The sequence below is a fragment of the Dendronephthya gigantea genome, unplaced genomic scaffold (assembly GCF_004324835.1).
Source record: "Dendronephthya gigantea isolate DGI-Jeju-01 unplaced genomic scaffold, DenGig_1.0 000901F, whole genome shotgun sequence".
NCBI classification, from domain to species: domain Eukaryota; kingdom Metazoa; phylum Cnidaria; class Anthozoa; order Malacalcyonacea; family Nephtheidae; genus Dendronephthya; species Dendronephthya gigantea.
The window spans coordinates 9,250-16,699 of NW_021163911.1; the positions used below are offsets into that span (position 1 = coordinate 9,250).

General features: G+C 36.9%; 2 long non-coding RNA genes across 3 annotated transcripts; one reads left to right on the forward strand and one right to left on the reverse strand.

The window, feature by feature from the left end:
• The first annotated feature begins 4,389 nt into the window (after nt 1-4,389).
• Nucleotides 4,390-5,273, forward strand: LOC114544677. 2 transcript variants are annotated; one of them, XR_003690496.1, is made up of 4 exons: nt 4,390-4,401; nt 4,751-4,810; nt 5,093-5,157; nt 5,246-5,273. It is a non-coding gene; the product is annotated as an uncharacterized LOC114544677 (long non-coding RNA). The 2 variants fall into 2 exon arrangements; XR_003690495.1 differs by lacking the exon at nt 4,390-4,401 and having other exon boundaries at nt 4,479-4,810.
• Nucleotides 5,274-6,294: 1,021 nt separating this feature from the next.
• Nucleotides 6,295-7,147, reverse strand: LOC114544678. The gene is made up of 3 exons (XR_003690497.1): nt 6,999-7,147; nt 6,797-6,922; nt 6,295-6,464 (listed from the first exon to the last, which is right to left on the reverse strand). It is a non-coding gene; the product is annotated as an uncharacterized LOC114544678 (long non-coding RNA).
• Nucleotides 7,148-7,450: the final 303 nt, after the last annotated feature.

Below are 7,450 nucleotides of genomic sequence, written 5' to 3' on the forward strand. Positions count from 1 at the left end.
CTTAAGATTAATAAAAAAACACAAACAGCAATTAGCAAAGGCGTAAGGAACAGGCTTACAGAAGTAGGAGGTGGAAAAATCTGGCATCACTAAAATACCCGCAAAAGTTTTGATCGCCTTTTTCTCGAAAGAAAATTTCGCTCAGTTCTCTATAAAAATTAGTTTTCCAGTGCTCACGTTTTGACCAATTTCTGCCAATTTCTTCTTATTTCCGAGGATTAATTATAATGTGCCGGATTTTTAAGTATAAACATGTTCTTATGAATAGTTTAGAAGTAGATAGCTTTCAAAGACTACGCGAACGATACAATTGCATGTGCCATCTGGTTATTTTTTCAGACTTATCGTATTGAACGTCAATTGTTTCGACTCCAAGCAACGTTTCATTGACTCATTAAGAGCTGCTTATGGAGAAGGAACGTTCTTATTGGGGCCGCACGTGACGTCAGCTGTCGTCCATTCGTACGCCTGCTACCTGAAAGAAGACTTCTCCCAACAGGAGAACAAAAGGGTTTTCCATGAAACGCGTTTCATGGGATACCAAGGGAATAACTACTGGATTATTTCCAATGATGTATGTTGTATTACGCTTGTATAGATATTTACCTAGTTGTGCATTTGAAAGAAAAACATAACTATTCTAAAACGAAACAACCAAAACTAGAATATTGAGATCTGTTGATTTCTAAAGTTTGCGTTTAGTTTATATCCCTTCTCCAACTGAAAGCATTTTGTTTAGCCACTGGGAACGTTCTCTTTATTAGTTTATTTAATTATTCAATTTCAATTATTACAGGTGCATATTGAGAATGGTAAAGTGTTAGATCCAATTGATCATAAGTATCTAATATTGGACAAGTCTTTAAAAAACCACCAATTGCAAATTAACGAAAGCTTACTGAACGATTACGCAAAGTTGAATCGTTCTGTTGCAAGGTAAAAATGCGGTGTTTTTGGGCTACGAAACATCTACAGCGCACTACTAGACTTTTTTGGCCAACTATTTCAAGTGTCACTTGGACTACATAAACGATTATACCAAATAATTTTTTAATTATATATTCATTTTTTTGTAAGGTTCATACTACTTTCGCAATGCTTGGGCCCTAATATGGACTCATTTTTGCTGGCAACAGCGTTCACTGTTGCTCGGTTGCTGAGGAATGCTCTCAATCCTGAAGATGTTTGGAGTAAGTTACTGTTTGAATGAACAGGTAGCTCAATCGCGGAAAGTGAAAGACGTAAATAACTTCACTGTACAGTACTACCATAGACAGTATTACCATGTTTCAATTTTTTTCTCATAGTTACCTTTGTTTTTAACGTCTTCGTCATTTAGGAGAGAGTTCTATTGGCATGATATTCTCCGAAGAAAGGAGCATAGGGAAATCGGAGAGTCTAAATCTCCTTGCTCGGGGTGTTGGAATTCCCAATCGATTGCACGTAATGTTACTAAGTGGTGGAGACTCCCAGACATGTGGACATCTACGTGAGTTTCACGTTAAAATTATACGTTGTGTATAAAAGAATTTTTTCGCAAATGTTTGAAAAGCAGACTTCAATTATTTTAATTAGAAAGAAAATGCAAGAGATAGCATCGAGAACGACTGGGGTCATAATGATTGATGACCCTAAACCCAATGTTAACTTTAACGAGTTTCTGCTGCAAGCACAAGGGCGACTGATGTCTGGATCAAATAAGGTGGGGATGACATCCATCAAGGCCGCCACGTTAATATCGACGAATTCTCCCGAAGTTTCCCGGTAGTACACTTATGCAATTATTAATGAATTGTCTTTTAATTCTTAAACTGAAATTACGTTATTAACATTAACCTTCGAAATCTGTTTCATTGTAGATTAGTAGGGAGAGTTATTAGGTTTAATTACGTGAGCTGGAACAAGGAACGGAATGAACAAGCCAAGTTTAACGACAAGCAACTGAAGGTTATGCGAGAGTTCATGCAAGAAAACAAGGTATATTTTAGTCTATATGGAAATGTAAACGTCGTGTACTTCAACTTAATCATAAGTTATTTTAGGCTACTATACCTTCAAAATCCATGACCAATATGTCATTGTTATATAGGGTATTTTGCTTGTCTGGGCAATTAAATACCTGGAGTTATGGGCTGAGGTTTTTGAACATGCGCGTGAAATTGTCGAAGAGGTCGTCCAAGCGATCTTCGATGAAAACGACCTGAAGGTGCAGGCAAGGTGGTTGTCTGGTATTGCCGCGGTACTTGTCGCAAATGCTCTGGTATGTGAAACTCAAATAACTCGCAAAAAATAGATCGGACTAGTTTTCAATAATAGAGTTCATTTTTAAATGACTTATGTTTCTCATTCTAGTTACGTCTCTCGTGTGGTAACCAAGCGAACACCAAAGATTACGTATTGTTTGCATGCGGCGAGTTATTAAAGGTGCAGACAGTAAGCATACGTTCAACAATGCAAAGGCTAGAAGCTTACATCATTGAAAAGATAGCCGAGGAAAAAGACCCGGTTTGTTTTCTTTCATTTTTCTATTTACATAAAAAAAATTCCGACAAAATAAAGTATTAAATGGCGCCATATACACAGTGTTCGATTTCCTTGGATATAACATTCACAGATTTTGCTGATCTCTTTTAAGATTCTTACATGGCTGCACCCTAAAGTTACTGTCAACAACATCGAAGGGATGAAGGTTCCAGGCATTGCGCTACTGTCAACTGCTGTCGACAGTTTTGTCGATATTTCACATACAGTGAGTAACACGTACAGTGTTGGAGTCTAAGCCGCTGTGCTGTGACTGCATTTCACAAAATGTTTGTTTTAATAGGAATTCAAAGAATTGCAAAGTACGCTTGTACGGGAGCCGGGACAATAGGGATATACTTCGGCAAAGACAGGGAATGCACCTTGGAGCAAATGATTAAAAGGAAACACGTTTGCCAGAAAAGAGCGTACCGAATTCCTCTGGGGAAACTGATGCCATTCACGCAACATATGATAGCGTATGGTAAGAAAGTTTTAAATAAAGTTTCTATGCAATTCTTTCTGGTTCGAAGTTTAGGCTTGTTTTGTATCTTGAATGTAATCGTTTTCTAACAATATTACTCATTAGCCAGTGGAATTCGGGATGATGCCCCCAATGAGAGTGATATGGAAGAAATGAACAATCCAGCAACAACAATATCGGACGAAGGTTGCGAAAGGTTGGACACTCTCGAAAACGAGTTGAGGATAAAGTTAGAAGGTATACAGAAATAACAGAATCAGATGAGGATTACTATTTGAGTATTTCATCAGCATATTAAATTTTTTGAAACCTTTAATAACACATTTGTATAGCATTTAAAAATAGTCAAGTCATGCAATATCGCGAAAATACAACTACACCTACCGAAAGTGAAGAGGAGCTCGACTTCAGTTTTACAGAGGTATGCAGGCTTACTCAGTTAGGAGATTGTATGAGCAGTTTAACGACTTGTCTAATCTGTGTTTCACGGTGTATCCTTGGCTATTCAAATAGAAACTTACACCGAACACAAAGGCTAGATATAACAACCTGACTCCAAGAAAAAGGAAAACATTTGCTTGGGTATGTCATATTAAATTATCAAAACGAATTACTAACGAGTTTTGATGCTTTTGTAGTTTTTTTAATGTTTTTTTAACGATGTTATAAAGTTTTAAGCGTTACAAGTTTTTCTGTGATTAATTTACAGGCCATTGAAGTCGCGCAAAAAATAATAAAGAGACCCGAAATAGGTTCGTTTTATTTGACTTATTCAGCTTGCATGCGAATATTTATGCTCGTTACTACAGTTGCGTGCACCTGACTCAATGCAATACCTGTTGCTGCCCGGCATACAATTCATTTACGTTATTTTGCTCTTTCCAATTATCTTAGATCACAATACAACAGACGTGAGAACTTCCCAAGACAAAATTCCCGATTCAACCCCAATAGCAACTGGCGATCAAAACGTCTGCGAGCAAGCAAATGAAATGCCTGCAAGAGGTAAACGATATACGATGTGTCTTGTGTGGTTTGCAAGTACGATTATATAAATTACTGTATATATAATATATATATTATATAACATAAATATGTCTATGCCTTTTAACTAATTACAGGTGAATCGCACACCAGAAAGCGATTATTTGCAGAAGGTGCTATTGGCGTTCTTCCTCGGAGTAAGTAAAAGAAGTTCTGATTAACAAGTGTGTCTGTCCAAATCCATGCACTTTTTGCATCAACATTTTGATGAGCATATTTTCTTTTTTTAAATCACATATAGGCTCTACACGATCTGATAATAAAAGTGTTGGGACAACTGCTGGGACGAGTGGATTATCATGTCCTCCGAATTCCGGCAAAATTAAAGTATACAAATGGTTTCATGCAAAGAGGTAAATCATACATCTAGTTCTTGACGTACTTATACAATTTTTCAATATCTGCATAATTTTCCCACTGTTTGGACGAGACGGTAACTTTCGGACGGGAAACTTGCGTGTCCCCGAATTCATATTGGACCAGTGCAATTCCTGTCTAAGTCCTTTTTATTCATGCATGATACCAGCATTAAAGGAAAATACATTATCATCATTGATCAGTTTATTTACATTAGTTTTCCCCCTAAGTTCTCTTACCGGCTAGAACTTCTGAACTTTGTGTCACGCAGTTCTGAATTAAGAGCAAGTTGCACGATGTATATACAATGTATATACAATGATGTATATACCATAATCGTTCCAGGAAAGAGATAAAGAATCGGAGGACATGATGCTGATATGTGAAACCACAAACAAAAAGAACGTATGTATAAAATAGTACATATAGACTAGATTCGATTTTGCATTGTGCTCAAATGCAGTAAAACAGTTAAGCTCGCATATATTTTCTCAGTTCCGAGAGTTTCTTGTCCCAGAACCTTATGTACGAGAAATTTATAAAAGCAATCTTATGTTGTCTGGTTGAGGTTTCTATGTTCATTCCACTATCTGTAAAATAAACGATACTACATCTCGTATCCCACTAATAGTTTCCTTAAAACTTAATGTCGGTCAATAACTGCTTATTTTTCAACCATAACTATAGTGTCCAGGTAAAGGCTACTACCATCAGGAGTGCCTAGGAATTGAAAGAGTACCTAAAGGAAAGTGGTAAGTCAATACATTTACAGTAATGTTAATACTTCAACGTCCTATAAATATGATTGACGTTCAAACAAGTTGTTTTTTTTCATTATAGGCTGTGCGACTTCTGCAAACAGAAATCTAAAAATAATTTAATTGAAAACATTAAAGAACGAATAAACCGTCCAGTTGCTTGCTAAAGATATGAAAAGTTATGAAAACTAGATCCAATAAATAATACTATGTATAACAATTCGTGTATAATGGCTGTTTTGCCCTATCTCAGGGCTCGTCAGCATGCCTAGGAAACATTAAGTATTGCAATAATTATTAGCAGCATCAATGAATCCGACATGGACAGCCTGACCCATTTATTGCACGAGTCCGGGGGTTTTAAATCAGAGTTTTCCTTCTCCTAGGTGGACTGTCTTCCAAGACTGATGAGCTCCACCTACCCAACGTAACAACAAGCGCGCGATGAGTAATAACCCTAATGCTTATTTTTCACCATCTTTTATCACAAATTGCATATATGAATTCCTGCATAACATCTGCCCAGGTTTTAGCTGTCTCGAAGCTACGTCGTGTTGCTTTTTTACTATTTCCTCATTTTGATAGAAATCCATCAAAAAGTTATAAAAATAGTGTGTGGAAAATTTTGCATTGTCGAGCTTCGTAACCGTCGCACATTCTTTCGGTTGTTTTCGGACTCTTGATAGCTTGTTTTTATCGTGTTCGACTGAGACAAAAGATTTATGTTGTGATATTCACAAAGGGGTGACTTGTGAGGATTGCTTGCTGTGTGAAATCTGTCACCTAAAACATATCTCCTGGATGTGCCTGTCAATGGATGAATCATGCTACCATCCTCCACCTGTATCATATCATTGTCACTTTTTCTGTATTCTGCTGTTGTCAGCATAGGGACACTCATTTCCTAGAAGTGTCATGACGACAAAATTAATAATTTATTTGTTCCATTTTATGGGTTTTCAGAATATTCTAAACTGTTTTCCAGTCATATCTTAAGTTAGCCTTGACTGAACAAAAATGTTGCAGGGCAATGAATGTGCACAATACACCAGTAATATGTAGATTTTTCGTAAACGATACCTTTGATGGTGGTTTATCCAACGATGGTACCTCAAAACCCTTCTGTTATCTTTCCATAGCTGTTCGGTCATTTCTTTACTGACCCGGCACTCTAAGTGCCTGACAAACCCACAAGCCGTGTCGCAAAGAAAAACAAGAGGAATATGCTTAAATGATAAATAGAGATCGGCAGCATGTCTTACTGACTCCTGTAAAGTCAGAAACTTTGAAGCTGCGGTTACCTGAAAGGAAAGGACACCCAAAAGGATTATTTTTTAGAACACCCAGAGTAAAAATTCTATAAATGTAAATTTTATAAATGCTCTAAATGGTATACACTGTATACGTCTAAGACTAGGGCTACGGTTGTCTAAGAAAACAAGATGATAAATGCCCTGTTACAGGGTGCAACTTTTCTCGCAACTTGCAATGCAATTCTGCTCTTGAGAGATGTTAATTAGTGTCAGTGAAGATGTTCGATATGCTGAGAGAACAATACGAAATAAGTTGTACTTTGTAATTTACATGTCTCAAAAGTAGAGTTGCATTGCAGGTGAAATATTTCTATACTTACGCCATGGCGACAAACAATGTGGTAGAAACCACCAGTATGCCCTGGCACTTTTGTGAAGCCATGGCAAGGACATGAACCAACCAGCAAGGTTTCATACAATGACCGCAAATCAATGAGCATTCTTGCCTGACGCGAAGAAATAAAATGCAAGTTATTTCGTGCAAATTAATACCAAGTCACAATCGTAAATTACAGTAAATACCTTTGATTTGCCTGAAATTGCTATATTACACAAATGACAAAGTTCTTTTAGCTTCTCGACACTGCATTGCTCAATTGTGTTCATGTCAACTACTTGAGTGGATATCCAATGATGCAAAAGAGCTGGATCACCTGTGCAACAGATGCATAATTAAATTCACTTAAAAAATCAATTCTGGTCCAAATAACCATTCATGGTCACAAACAAGCTGTATTATATATTGCATTTATTATTTTAATTGAATGGCTAAATTGTACTATGAGTAATGCTACAAACCTTATTAGGTTTGCCATATTGCTTGAGAAAAGCACTTTTTTTCCCCTTCAGTGTTGAACAATTTTGTACCTCTCAATGATGGGGCTATGACTGGTGGAATGGTGGAAAAGTGATAGTGGCCTTTTCCGATCGTGTGTAGGTTGTCTTTTCCACCAAATTGTATTTTAATTTCTCCA